Here is a 15,385-nt window from a genome sequence, read left to right on the forward strand (position 1 = left end):
AGCGCGGGGGAAGGGGCTTGAGAATGTGTGGAAGACACGTATACTTGTGGCTCATTAACGTTGCTGTATGGGAAAAACTGTCACAATATTGTAAAATACTTTCCTCCAATTATAATAAATTGATTAATTTAAAAAGTGGGAGTAAAAAAGAGAAACATATGTGAAGTCTGCAGGATGATGCAACTATTCTCATGTTAAACATTGTGTATATAAGGAGATTTTCTAGTATGTTTCAGGAAGCTAGTATTACTCACTGAACTTGGTTGACAGCCAGGTAAATTAATCTCCTCTGCCCTCACCTGCTGTAAAGGCCAATGTCCTCAGTTAACACTGCATCCTTTTCTGAGTTCTCTGTGAGACTCATAGTATACTCTGCCCCAGAAGCCCAGCAGCACAGATTTTTAGGCAGCTTGTTCCATAGCCTGGAAAAGTAGGAATTGTCTCTTTCAACTGCTTTTATTCACCTAATGAAAAGAGAATAATTTTAAAGTAATCCAGGAGACAGATCCTCTGGCATGCTGCAAGAGGTTTAGGTCTGTGAGTCACTTAACCCCTGGAGAGACAGCAGCACTCGTCATAGGGTGTGTATATGTGGGTGTGTACCTGTGATAGACAGGTACATAGGTGTCTTGTTAGTGTATGTTTCCCTTTCTAAGTAACAGATTTTCTCCAGGCTGGGTGGAAACCCAATTGTGTGCTCCTGGGTATCAGTACCAAACAGTGCAAGGAGACTGTTTCGGAATCCTGAGAGATCAGTATTCACAAGAAGACTCCAATTTTGCATGTCTTTGTACATCTGTTTATTCCAATTTTGTAAACATGCAAAACTGGATTCTTCTTGTGAATACTGATCTCTCAGGATTCCGAAACAGAGAGTCATAAACAAATATTTAATGGTGAAGATAGCAGTGCTAGAATTCCAGGCTGTGGAAATTCATGGGCTCGGCCTTGACGGACCTAAACTTTCTCCTGTCTGGTCAGAAATCCATATTTTCTGGGTTTGGAAGTCATTAGATCAGGAGACTGAGGACCTCGGACCACTGAAGTAGGGTGTGAATCTGTATAATTCCACTCAACAGAGGATGAATAGCTCTTGGCAAATTATGAATTAAATTTCAGAGATTTATGGGTTAAAAGGATGCCCTTTCAATGAATACCAAGTAGCCCTGGTCTTGGTAACCTGCTTTCAGCTCAAGTCTTGAATAGTAGAAACTGTCAAACTGCTGACAAGCTGTTAGAAAAGGCAGTCTCAGAAATAGGGATTTATTGTTAGAAATCCCTATCCTGCTGCAGACTGTAATACTCAGATCTTTCCTTATCCTAAGGATATGCTGAGACAGTAGGCAGCACACAAATCTGTGCCAACTGCCACCATCTTTTCGGAGAGACTGTGGTCTGGATTTGATCTACCTGCCAGCCCCTGGGAGACAGTGTGCCCCCTGCACCTTGGGAGGAGGACTTTGTAACCTTTCTTATAAGTGTTCCTGGGTGTAGCACAGAGGGTGCATGGGACACATGTGTAAGGGGAAGCATTGCAAGAGTAAGCACCTCAGAATCAGGTGTCCCTACCCTATACAGAGAGCTGGAGTTTTACCTCAGATTCTTGGCAGAGATGCAGTCTGACTGCCTAGGGTGTGACCAGTGAAGGAGTCAGTGAAATGGTAGAATAAGACAAAGTTGTCAGTAGTCTAGCCAAAAGTGACAGCCAAAGGCTAGATAGGTGATGGGTATGATGATGACTTGTGGGTTCAGGGCACAGGGGAAGTTATGGAAAGGAGTTCTTTTAAAGACTTTCCCTGACATCTCCTTCACCAAGCAAGAGGTTCTAAAATTTATGTTTACCAAACTAAGGGCTAAATATGAAATCCTCTAGCTTATTAAACTGGCTAACTCTTTTTTCAGGGATAATAACTTTGTAATGTTGTGTTGGTTTCTGCCTTCCATCAGCATGAATCAACCATATGTCTCCTCCCTCTTGAATCTCCCTTCCACCTCCCTCCCCATCTCACCCCTATCAGTTCAGTTCAGTCGCTCAGTCGTGTCTGACTCTTTGTGACCCCATAAATCTCACCCCTATAGGTTGTCTCAAAGTTATGTTCCAGTTATTTTGATTGAAGTATCCCTCCAAACTCCTCAGTAATTGAGCACCCAGCTCTGGAGAAAAAGTAACCAGAGGCATCCAGATTGTTAAAAGAACAAGTAAGATTGTTTCAAGACTTATTCTTGTATATGCAAACTACTAAAAAATCAGGAAGAGACATGGCCTTATAAATGAATCTGCAAAGTTACAGTAAAGGATGCACCTCAGCCAGATTGCAGCTCCCATTGCATATTAATTCAGGACAGATAAACAGCAGTCAAAATTTCAGTGAAGGGGCAAGATTCTAGACAAGCGTTGGGGCTGGAAAAATGAAATTCTGAAAGATATACCCACTTGTTTTTGGCAAAGTAGATGTAGAGATTCTCAGAAATTCTACTTGGTTTGTTCTGGGACACTTTAATAAAATCAATATTGAAATAGAGCAAGTCAGACACTTATTTTTATTTTTTTATTTCGCAGTGTGTATAATATTTGTATTTACCATTTATTGTAGCTTATTAAGTGCAATATCACTACATCTGAAAATCAATGTACAATCCTTAATTTAAAATTATTTACTGGTAAAAAAAATTCCAACCACCAAGTGAGCCTTCAGTAAACAGTAACATCATAGACCACTGGACACAGACCAATGTAAGAAATGTAATCATTTTTTAAATAGTTTTGAGTACTGAGAAGAAACAGACTTCCAGTTGCTTCTCCAGCACAGAGACGTTTACTCAGGATTAGCAAAGAATTGGCAATTTAGAATCTGCAGTTAAGTTTACGCCAGATGTACAAGCAGAAGCAGAAGCAGAAGGCAATTATAATTGCAGAAACCAGCTGCCAGGGTGGTAGTACACAGAGTCTCTGCGGTTTCATCCAGAGTCCTTGTCAGGAAATAAAAGGACGCGGTTCTGAATGTGGGAGGTGTGACGTGGTCTCAGGATGTGAGGTCCCTTCTGATTGACCAAACCTATTTAATTGAGGTTTCTGTTTCTTTATTATACAGGAAACAAGAAGTGATGAAATGACGTTCAAAGATATGAATAATGAGCTTGCAAAGTGGAGAATTGCCACAACCCTTCAATCTGCAAAATGATGAAGCAGCTGTGAAATGCAATGAACAAGGTATGCCCATACTGACCCTTCAGTTCAGTTCAGTCACTCCAACACTTTGCTACCCCATGAGTCGCAGCACGCCAGGCCTCCCTGTCCATCACCAACTCCCGGAGTTCACCCAAACTTATGTCCACAGAGTCGGTGATGCCATCCAGCCACTCAATCATTGCAGGATAACACCGAGGTCCCTAGCAAGTATAAGGTAACAAGAACAAAAAAGGAGTTATTACTATTTTCACCTGACCTTGAACTTTTTCGTAATATTTTCAAAGTTGCCTGAGTACTTTATTGTGATATTGCCCCTCAGTTGAGTTCAGTTCAGTTCAGTCGCTCAGTCGTGTCCGACTCTCCGCGACCCCATGAATCACAGCACGCCAGGCCTCCCTGTCCATCACCAACTCCCGGAGTTCACTCAAACTCATGTCCACAGAGTCGGTGATGCCATCCAGCCATCTCATTCTCTGTCGTCCCCTTCTCCTCCCGCCCCCAATCCCTCCCAGCATCAGTCTTTTCCAGTGAGTCAACTCGTCGCATATTGCCCCTAGAAAACCACAATTCCCAGTAAGCTGCACGCACAGCACAGTGAATATTCTCCCCTTCTTATAGCGCGCCCAGTTCCTCCCTAAACCCAAACAGGGCGTGCAGACTTTGGCGGATCAGTTTGCTAGCACCAGCAGTTCTCTCCACTGTGTCTATCCTCTTCCAGGCAAAGTCACTGGGTGTTCTTTTGTCTGGTTGACCCTGGAACCGGGTTTTGCCTCAGATAACCCCCACCCCCTCAATTCAGGTTTATCCAGTAGAAGCAAACCGTTTACTCGTCACGTGAAGAGCGCCAGATCAGCGATTGGCTGCTGGGGTTTGGAGAGAGTTGCTTGGTCCTGCGAGCTTCCGCCCTTTGGGTTAAAGGTGCGGGTTTATATGCTTGCGTCACTGCTCCGCGACGTGTAGGCTAGGCAGCGTTGAGCAGAGGCGTCGGTACCGAGGGTGAGACGGTTGAGGCCATTCCGGACAGTTGACTGCACCGAAGCAGTCAGAAGTCCGAAGCCGGTCAGTCCAGGTTGCTACCGGGTGACGGGGGTGGAGTGTGAGAGATCATTTTACGTTTTGCACGTTTTCCTGTTCGCTACCTTTGGTTACTTTACTTTTAGTTAACTTTTCCTTCAGAGGGTGAAGATAGGAGAAGGATGTATGTGTTGGGGGTTAGTAGGGGGAAGTTCAATTGGAATAAATCGGGTAGAGGAGCTGCTGGGCCTTCGGGTGGTGTGCGCCGGCTAATTAGAGGAGGCGGTTCGAAACTGTCTTGTTTGTGGGGAAAGAGTGCGGGGCGCGGGGAAGGTAATGTCAGCCCACTCCTTTACTCTTGCTTGGGAAATCCCATGGACGGAAGAGCTTGGTAGGCTACAGTCCATGGGGTCGCGAATAGTCGGACACGACTGAACGACTTCACTTTCACTTTTCACTTTCATGCACTGGAGAAGGAAATGGCAACCCACTCCAGGATTTTTGCCTGGAACATCCCAGGGACAGAGGATTTTGGTGGGCTCCCGTTTATGGGGTCGCACAGAGTCGGGACACAACTGAGGCGACTTAGCAGCGGCAGTAGTGCCGGCAGCGGATTCGCCGCCTGTTACAGCTGCCTGCGGCGGGTGCCTCGGGGTCCTTTGGGTCCTGTGAGTCATATGTCCTGTTTCCCAGCCTCTGATTTCCCCGTATTCCCTTCCTTGGCCGCCAGTCTCGGTCGACTGGGAACAAGGACTGCTGCTCAGCTTTCGGCGGGTCGCTCTTCAGGGTGTGTTGCGGCAGCGTTGGTAAGACTGTTGCGTACTTAGATAATGGCGCCGAGGTCCGGGCTGCGTTGCGTGGTGTGTTTTCCGGTTATCGGTTGCTGTCTGCCGCCGAGCGGATGGTAGGCATAGGTGGCGTAACTGTAAGAGTTGCTTGGTTTCGCTACCTGGGCTGTTGGCATCAGTGATGTGGACGACACTGGCGGTTTGGGGGGCTTCCTTCCTGGCCCAGAGCTAAAGAATTTGGCTGCAAAGCAGGAGACCCTTGGGTCTGGAAGATCCCGTGGAGGAGGAAATGGCAACCGACTCCAATAGTCTTACCTGGAGAATTCCGTGGATAGAGCAGCCATAAGGTTGCAAAGAGTCGACACGACTGAACGACTAAACCATGCACAGGACTTGGTATAGAAGTGATAATGGAGCATTACGTTGTTTTTCTGGTGGAAGGAAAATCTCAGTCTATATTAGAATCGAAAAACCCTTCTTCTGGGATGAGTTTGAGAAAGCTTACCACAACAACTGTGCTACATACAGTTATATGATTTTCGGAACCCTGGAGTTGAGAATTGGAGGGAAAGAGCCTGGGATAGTGCAACACTTTTTCTGTTCATTTGAACTTCTTGAAACGTTTGTTTCTCTTGGAACCCATAAAATAATATTTTTCTGGTATTTTCTGTGAACTTCAGAGTTTCATGAACTTTACGTTTGAACGAAGGGCGAAAAATTTGTTGCACCTGTGTTTGAATTGCGATTATTTTGTCTGTATATGAAGGTGCGAATACTTCACACTTTGCTTTTCTCTCTCTCTCCTTCTGAAAAACAGATTCAGTTCTTGCAGGATTGTGAAAAAACAAAAAAACTGGATGCATAGTACTCTTAAGAATTTGGAATTTCACAATGGGTACTTCCTCCAAAGACAAATATGATTTGAAAAAATAAAAGTGCAGCTCTGCAGTTTAGGACACTAACAAAGCAGAGAAATATTATTTTCCATAGAAATAGGAGAAGTTGGGGAGAATTTTTGAATGAAAGTCTTTAGGAGAAAAGTGAGAGTTCAGCATGATAATAATTTCTCACTCGCTGAGTTAAGTAGTGCATTTCTTCTAGGGAATACAGTGTCTGTGTTTTCCGTTTAGCATTTGTAGTTGGAAGATTTTTTTCCCCCTATTGATTATAGTGTTTGGATCTGTAATTGATAATTCTTCCTATAAGTGCAGTGGTACTGGCTGAAAACTCTGGGCCTCTGGGCTCCATTTTGATGAGATTTCCTTTTGTTAGTGTTCATAGAAATATCCATTTCTATACTTTGTCTGTTTGTGTACTTGTTATTTAAATGAGTCCCCTAACAGAGTAGTGCTTGCCAAAGGGGTAGGGATTATAAGGGAGGTAAAAATGGATAAAGTTTATCAACTATGTGGTAATGGATGGAAATCATATTTTTGTATGGGACTTCCCAGCTGGCTCAGTGGTAAAGAATCTGCCTGCCAATGCAGGAGACTCAGGTTCAGTCTCTGGGTCAAGAATATCCACAGAGAAGGGATCTCATCCTCTGTTGTCCACTTCTTCTCTCACCTTTAATCTTTTCTGACATCAGGGTCTTTTCAAATGAGTCAGTCTTTGCATCAGGTGGCCAAAATATTTTAGCTTCAGCTTCAGTCCTTCCATTGACTGTTCAGGACTGATTTCCTTTAGGGTGGACTGGTTGGATCTTCTTGGGGTCCATGGGGATGCAAAGTGTTGGATAGGACTGAGCACCCACACATGCTGTAAGGTATACAAAAGCTGAAATATAAGGTGTACAGTGAAACTCACATAATATTTTATTGGTATTGCAATGAAAGGATCATCTTCAGGAGAGCTTGTAGCTTGTAAATAACTTATGGGCATCTTGGTTATAGATATTAAGGTAGAGTAGGCAATCTTAGGGCTTCCCTCATAGCTCAGTTGATAAAGAATCCACCTGCAATGCAGAAACCCCGGTTTAATTCCAGGTCAGGAAAATCCTCTGGATAAGGGATAGACTACACATGCTAATATTCTTGGGCTTCCGTGGTGCCTCAACTGGTAAAGAATCTGCCTGCCATGAGAGAGACCTTGGTTTGACCCTGGGTTGGGAAGATACCCTGGAAAAGGGAAAGGCTACCCATTCCAGTATTCTGGCCTGGAGAATTTCATGAACTGAATAGTCCATAGGGTCACCAGAAGTCTAAGGGAAGGTGTTAATATTTTTAATCATGGGTAAATCTGGGAAGTCAAGTGATTTCTTCAACTGTAGTAGATGCCTGTGTACTTCAATAAATAAATTGGAAAGTTTTGAGAAAAGGAAAGTGAGTCATGTATAGTATGTCCTGGGATTACAGTTTTTAAAAATTTATCATTTTTTTGCCTTTTTATTGCAGAATTTATTCTGTTTAAGGTAATTTCTGATAGGGATTTGCTTTTGCCATTCTGTTGTTTGTTTTCTATATTTTTTCTTCTTATTTCCTGTTTTACTGCTTTTTTGTTTGAATTTTTGGTAGTGTAGAATTTAAATTCTCATTTCTTCTCATGTATGCTACTTAGTTTTTTACAAATTGATTCCCTGGAGATTAAAAAAAAAAATGACAACTATTTTATATTACTATCAGTGTACCTTCAGTAGTATAATCTGTTCCTATAGTTCTGCTATCTTCCTTTTGTCATAGATAATTAGCACATTGTCTTAATTTATTATCTCATAAATTTAAGTTTTAAATTATGTAACAGAGTTACAAGTGAAAAATAATTATTGGTTTTTATATTTAAGTATGTAATTATTTTTACTATTCTTTTTTTTTTTTTTTTTGCATGGCTTGAGTTGATTTGTAATGCCCTTTTATTTTTCTTGGAAGGACTTTGTGTGTTTTTTTGCAGGGCAGATCTAATAGTATTCTCTTAGCTCTTGTGTATTTGGGAATGTTTTAATGCCGTTTCTTATTTTTTTTTTTTCCAATTTTATTTATTTTTTTCAAGTTGAATAGACTAAATTTCTTTAAACAAACTTACTTATACTCCAGAGTCCTTTAAAAACTTAATAGCATTTATACATTGAAGGTATTTGATTTTCTTGTAACTACCACTTCAAATGCAACAAGCATTTGACCCAACAAGTAAAACTTTCTACAGTTCATAACTTTTATAAATAAATTAAATGTACAGTGAATAAGTTCTCTGAAATATTTCAATATTTCTGCAGGTTTAGTAACATCGTAAAATACATTTCAACTAAAATTCACAAATCTAAAAACCAGTTAGGCATTTTTAGGCATTTTAAGATGGAAATGAAGACCAATGTTATATTGTAATATGTCAATTACAAATAGTACTTCAAATAGCAAATACTACAGTTTGTCCCAAACTTTAAAAACTATTCATGAACTCAACACTGAACTATTGATGGCTATGAGAATTGTTTCCTAGCCTTTTTGAAAATTTCAACCCATTTACGTTTAAGGTAATTATTGATAAGTACGATCCTGTAGCCATTTTCTTTATTGCTTTGGGTTCAAGTTTATACACTCTTTCTGTGTCTCCTGTCTATAGAAGATCCTTTAGCATTTGTTGGAGAGCTGGTTTGGTGATGCTGAATTCCCTCAGCTTCTGCTTGTCTGTAAAGCTTTTGATTTCTCCTTCATATTTGAATGAGACTCTTGATGGGTATAGTAATCTGGGCTGTAGGGTATTTTCTTTCATCACTTTAAGTATGTCTTGCCACTCCCTTCTGGCCTGAAGAGTTTCTGTTGAAAGATCAGCTGTTATCCTTATGGGAATCCCCTTATGTGTTATTTGCTGCTTTTCCCTTGCTGCTTTTAATATTTGTTCTTTGTGTTTGATCTTTGTTAATTTGATTAATATGTGTCTTGGAGTATTTTGCCTTGGGTTTATCCTGCTGGGGACTCTCTGGGTTTCTTGGACTTGGGTGATTATTTCTTTCCCCATTTTAGGGAAGTTTTCAACTATTATCTCCTCAAGTATTCTCTCATGGTCTTTCTTTTTGTCTTCTTCTTCTGGGACTCCTATGATTCGAATGTTGGAGCGTTTAACATTGTCCCAGAGGACTCTAATATTGTCCTCATTTCTTTTAATTCGTTTTTCTTTTTTCCTCTCTGTTTCATTTATTTCTACAATTCTATCTTCTAGTTCATTTATCCTGTCTTCTGCCTCTGTTATTCTACTGTTTGTTCCCTCCAGAGTGTTTCTGATCCCATCTATTTCATTATTCATTGTATATTGACTCTTTTTTATTTCTTCTAGTCCTTATTAAACCTTTCTTCCTTCTTCTCAGTCCTTCTCTCCAGGTTATTTATCTGTAACTCCATTTTGCTTTCAAGATTTTGAATCATTTTCACCATCAAAATTTGAAATTCTTTATCAGGTAAATTCCCTATATCTTGTTCTTTTGTTTTAGTTGGTGGGCAATTATCTTGTTCCTTTACTTGCTGGGTATTTCTCTGCCTCTTCATCTTGCTTATATTGCTTTGCTTGGGGTGGCCTTTCCCTCTTCTTGCAGTTTGTGGAGTTCTCTTTATTACGTAGTTTCTTTGCTGTGTGTGGGGTTGGACGGGTGACTTGTCCGGGTTCCCTGGTTAGGGAAGCATGTGTCGGTGTTCTGGTGGGTGGAGCTGGATTTCTTCTCTCTCCTTTAGAAGACAATGGGCTGCTTTTCTGGGAGCCTGATGTCCTCTGCCAGTATTCAGAAGTTGTTTTGTGGACTTTACTCCGCGTTCAAAAGTTCTTTTGATGAATTTGTGGGGGAGAAAGTGGTCTCGCCATCTTATCCCTCCACCATCTTGTTCCTTCCTCCCCAGAACACTGGATTCTTATATTCCACTTGGCTGTGGAGTATCTCCTCCCAGCTGCTCCAGCAAGGCGCAGCCGCTGTACCCTACCTTGGACGAGGGGCATCTCCCCAAGGCCGCACCTCCTGCTTTGAATGTAGATCAGCTCCTCTCGGCCCTCCGGTGCCCAAGCAGCCACCGCCTCCTGAACGTGGTACAGCTCCTCTCGGCCACCGCCGCAACCCTGGGCGCGGGGTAGCTCATCTCAGCCACGATTATGCACGTGGTCGGTTGCGCCGGAGCCGGGCGTCTCCCACGTCCGCGCCGCCAGAGCCAGGCGACCGTCTCTTATTTTTAAAGATAGTCTTTGTGTTTATAATAAACACAAATTTTTTTCATTTAAAAGTTTATTCATTTTTTAACTCATGGGATGTGTAGACAAATGGTTTTCATCAAATAAGAGTTTTTTCTGTTATTTCTTCGAGTATTCTTGCCTCTTCTCTCCTCTTCTTCTGTGACTTATGTTATATGTATGTTAATATCACAAAAGTCTCTTAACTTCTGTTCATTTTTATTTATTCCTTTTTCTGTTTCCCACATTTTATTTTCAGTTGACCTGTCTTCTAAATTTCCAGTTTTTCTTCCTTCTGAATTCAGTTGTCATACTTCTCAATTCTGAAGTTTTGTTTGGTTCATTTAGAAATAAATTCTATTTGTTTATTGATGGCTGTTATTTTGTGTATTCTTAATTTAGTTTATTTCCATGACTTGCCTATAGTTCTATTTTTCTTTGCCTGACTTGTGACTTTATCATTTTCAGTGTGAATGTTTTGAGTTTTATAATGTAACTGTTGAACAAAAATGAATCCTGATATTTAGATAACAGGAGGCCTTATTCAAAGAGACTACTCTAATAGAGAGTACAGTATGGAACGGTACATTCTGATACTGATTTCAGAAATCTTAAAATGTCTCAGAATCAGGCAGTGGCTTATTGAAAAATGTAAGTAGGTTAATAGAAACCTTAGGTGAAATCAAACAAGTAAAGGAGAGTGTGCAGAGAGCATAATTGGCATGGTTGATGAGAGTTGTGTCTCAGCTGATTCTTAGATTCTTTGGATAAGTTGTTAATAGACATGCTTTGCATTTTTCTTTCTTAATTATGGATTAGAGGTGTGGGAAGAAAGAACCTTGCCCTTGGAGACAAAAGTTCCAGTTTAGACAAACCAGTGAGTAAGAAATGTGCAAATGTGAACCCTATATTCTGGAAATCATATTCTTCCTATATTCTTAGGGTTGTTGTTGCTTCTTCTATGAGTTGTAAATGTTTATTTAGTTATTTCTTTTTTTTCTGATTCATATGGTAAGCTGTTTCCTAAAGATCATGTTGTTTCCCCTGTATTGTCTTTGAAGTCTTTTGTGATAGCTTAGAAGACAGCCAGAAATTTGAAAGAGATTTCCTCAAAAACGTAAACAACAAAAATAATAAAAAGTACACTCTGAGTTTTTGCAAATTGACTTTGTTTAGGGAACTTGTTTAACACTTAGGCAAACTCAGCCTAAACATGTACGTCCTTGCACACAACCAGATACAAAAGTATATGGTCTTCTGAAGTCTTTTCTGAACAGGTTTCCTGCCCTGGACATGCATGTGGCCTTTTAGATTCTGTAGTATACCTGGGGCCAATCCAGATCCATTATTCTTCCATGGTTCTTCTTTACCAGCCTCCTTTATCAGTTTGTCTGCTGCTTCCCATGTCATTCGTTCCTTAGCCCATGTAGCTTTGACTGTTTCAGCATTCCATACCAAGAGGTTTTTACCAATTCTGGCAATGTGAAAGCTTATTCTTGAGCTCCCCTTGGGTATCTGTCATATAGCCACCTATCAGAACTCTTAAGAACAAGTTCTGTTACCCACTGTTCCTCCAGTGTGCCATACCAGATATGCAAACCGTTTCCAGGGTAGGGATTAGGGGAATGTAGGCATGTAGAATAAAAAATTACAATATTCCTTAAGTAAAATACAGCATCTTCTTTCCTAGTTAAGCTTTCTTCTGGTTGTTGGTTTTAATTGTTTTCTAGTTTCAAAACAGTTTGAACAATTTTTGCCAGTGTAATCATTGTGTAGTGTAGAAGTGGTGGTTTGGAGGTCCTTCCCTCACTATTTTCGTTAAAAAAAAAAAAAAAATGTATATATATATGGTATAATCAGTGTACAAGTTTCAGTTTATGACATATTGATTCAGAATTTTTAAAAGGTTATTCTTGTAGCTTATTTATTTTACACCTAAGTAGTTTGTACCTCTTAATCCTCCTGCCGTATCTTGCCATTTCCCTTTTCGCTCTCTCCACTGATAACCTCTAGTTTGTTCTCTGGATCTGTGAGGCGGCTGCTTCTTTGTTTTATTCACTAGTTTTAATTCTAGATTCAACATATAAATGACACATGTTTTTCTCTGATTTATTTCACTTAGCATAATGTCCTCTAAGTTCATTAGTGTTGCAGATGGCAAAATTTCATTCATTTTTAGGTTTGAATAATATTCCATTGTGTATGTGTGTGTCACATCTTCTTTATCCACTCGTTTGTTGATGGATACTAGGATTGCTTCAGTATCCTGGCAGTTGTACATAATGCTATGAAGATTGAGGTGAGTGTATATTTCTGAATTCATGTTTTTAGTTTTTTTGAATATATACTCAGGATTTGAATTTTTGAGTCACATGAATATCATATAGTTTGTTGAGAAATATCCAAACCATTTTGTACAGTGGCTGCACCTGTTTACATGCCCACCAAAAACGTAGGAGAGATCCCTTTTCTATACACTTACATTTGTGATCTTTTTGATGATAGCATTCTGGCAGGTGTGGGGGAATATTTCACTGTGGTTTTGATTTTCATTTCCTTTTCAGCATCTTTTCATGTATCTGTTTGCCATCTTTGGGAAATTGTGTATTCATGTCTTCTGGCCATCTTTTTGCTGGGTTGTTTTACCACCACTAATAAGTGTGGCCAGACAGTTGAGACTCTTCTGAAAGCCATCGTTGATCATTTCAGCTGAAGTTGTGAAGAGATTTCCTTCTGTCTTTTATTAGTAAATGACTCCCATTTGGGTGATAACTACCTATAGTATAACAATAAGCCAGGAATCAACTGCTCCTGCAGTGAGTTTCTTCAGGAAACCAAAGTAGCATCATTTTGGAGAGCATTTTGTATTTTTCTGATAGTCCCTTGACTTTCTGATCAAACAGTTGATAATCTCTTACGACCTTTCCTAACGTGGAAGACTTTTTCTACAGGAATGGAAGTTCATTCCTGGCTTCCATCTGAGAAGGGGCACACATGGTACCTTTGGGAACAAAGTATGGATTATGATTGTTGAGGTTCCTAAAGTGAAACTTACATTTTCCAATGGACACAGATTTAAAGTGATTTGCAGTATGGCTCCCTAGCCAACTGATAACACTAGGGTTTTCAGGTGACTAACTGAACTGTGGTATTGGAGAAGACTCTTGAGAGTCCCTTGGACTGCAAGGAGATCCAACCAGTCCATTCTAAAGGAGATCAGTCCTAGGTGTTCATTGGAAGGACTGATGCTTAAGCTGAAACTCCAGTACTTTGGCCACCTCATGTGAAGAGTTGACTTACTGGAAAAGACTGATGCTGGGAGGGATTGGGGGCGGGAGAAGAAGGGGACGACAGAGAATGAGATGGCTGGATGGCATCACCAACTCGATGGACATGAGTTTCAGCAAGCTTTGGAGTTGATGATGGACAGGGAAGACTGGCATGGGGCAGTCCATGGAGTCACAAAATGTTGTACACGACTGAGCTGACTGCATGCCAGATCATTTCAAAGGCTGTAGTGATGTAACCAAAGTCAAGTGATTGATGTGGCACATCAATCCCATGACCTGAAAAGGTTATTAACTATGGGTCACCCACGACTGGTAGATCTAAGGAGCCTTGAAAGTTGGTGCATTTAAGACTTTCAGAATGAAGGGAATCAAGGCCCTGTGTATCATGGCCTTCCCAGTCTGGAGACAAGTGGGTCAACTTTTTGTGTGTATCACAAGTCTAACAGGCAGAGGCAGCTTTTGCATTAGAAAAGAATCCTTTAGTTGGTGCCATTTCTGTGAATATGGGCACGTAGCCACACTCAGTATGGACTGCAGTCCAGGCAGCAATCATAGCCATCTGGACAGTGCAGTAGCTTGATTTTGCTCAGCATAAAGATCTATGTGAATAATCCATGTGATTCTTTCAGTAGCTATGATTTATTACTCCAGTTTGTGGTAGCCCAAAATGGAGTCTTTTGTGGTAACATCTATGTGGGTTATCCACATGATTCTTTTAGTAGCTGTGATTTATTACTCCAGTTTGTGGTAACTCCAAAATGGAGTAACCCAAAATATGCCTGTTCAGGTCTTCCCTGTGAATTTAAGTTTCTTGCCTTATTACAGAAAGAATTTGGAGACAAGACAGGGAGGTTAAAAAAGTAAAATGAGAATTATGACACTTCTGATACAAGCTACATACAGAAAACAACCTCACCTTCCCCTCAGGATAAAAATCAGGGAATATGGACCCTCAGACTCCTCCTTCCCCTGTGAATATTCTGCCCCTTCATTTGTGTGCTCCTTATAGCTGACTTGCCAAAGAAATACAGAGAAGCATTTCCTCACCTATCTGCCTGGTCTCCCTCCAAAAGCATGCCTTCTAAGCTGCTTCAATCATAAGCAGAAGTATGCTCTCAGAGGGCTTTCCCACTAACTCAGCAGGTAAAGAATCCACCCGCCAATGCAGGAGACTTAAGAGATTCAGGTTCGATCCCTGGGTTGGGAAGATCCCCTGGAGGCAACCCATTCCAGTATTCTTGCCTAGAAAATCTCAGGGATGGAGGAGCCTGGTGGGCTTTAGTCCATAGCATTTCAAAGAGTTGAATATGATTGAAGCAGCTTAGAAGGCATGCTCTTGGAGGGAGATCAGGCAGATAGGTGAGGAAATGCTACTCTGTATTTCTTTGGCAAGTCAGCTATGAGGAGCATACAAATGAAGGGGCAGAATATTCACAGGGGAAGGAGGAGTCTGAGGGTCCATATTCCCTGATTTTTATACTGAGGGAAAGGTGAGGTTGTTTTCTGTATGTAGCTTGTATCAGAAGTGTCATGGAGTTGGTGTGTGATGAGTGCTTCTTTTCTGCAAGGCTGATTTTATTGTAGTGAAAGCATATGAGCAACATGTTGCATTTGGGTGCAAGAGATTCCTGTCATTTCCCAACCTTTCTTTGCCTTTTGGACACCTATCATGTAAACTGTATGATTTCATGTCAGTGTGGACATTCTTGATTTTCTCTGACCATGGAACCCCTGCGTCATTTGTCATGGATATAGGTATAGGCATTTGTACTGGGCTTAGATATGTAAGTAACATGTAGTCAGCTTGAAGCTGATTGGTTGAGCTTCCTTGATGGAATGTGAACCCTGCCCCATGCCTCTTCAGTTGAATTCAGAGACCTCTTATCCCTGCAGAACTAGATGGGACAGTGAGTGATTTGAGTAGCTGTTTTCAAAGAGCCATAAAAATTAGAGTTGGGCTG

The 15,385-nt window shown here is 40.9% G+C and overlaps 1 protein-coding gene across 4 annotated transcripts in view; it reads left to right on the top strand.

Annotated features, from left to right (window-relative positions):
• Positions 1-4,103: 4,103 nt before the first annotated feature.
• Positions 4,104-15,385, top strand: part of LOC129557936 (gamma-taxilin-like) — a 105,005-nt gene continuing 93,723 nt past the window's right edge. For 3 of the 4 annotated variants that reach the window (XR_016036986.1, XM_055428587.2, XM_055428586.2), the window contains exon 1: positions 4,104-4,249. The gene's annotated coding sequence lies outside the window, so the exon portion shown is untranslated. Of the gene's footprint in view, positions 4,260-15,385 lie in introns of all 4 variants that reach the window. The other variant, XM_088834364.1, reaches the window with a different exon arrangement.

Source organism: Moschus berezovskii, chromosome Y (genome assembly GCF_049115385.1).
Source record: "Moschus berezovskii isolate FMDL1 chromosome Y, NW_MosBer_1.0, whole genome shotgun sequence".
NCBI classification, from domain to species: domain Eukaryota; kingdom Metazoa; phylum Chordata; class Mammalia; order Artiodactyla; family Moschidae; genus Moschus; species Moschus berezovskii.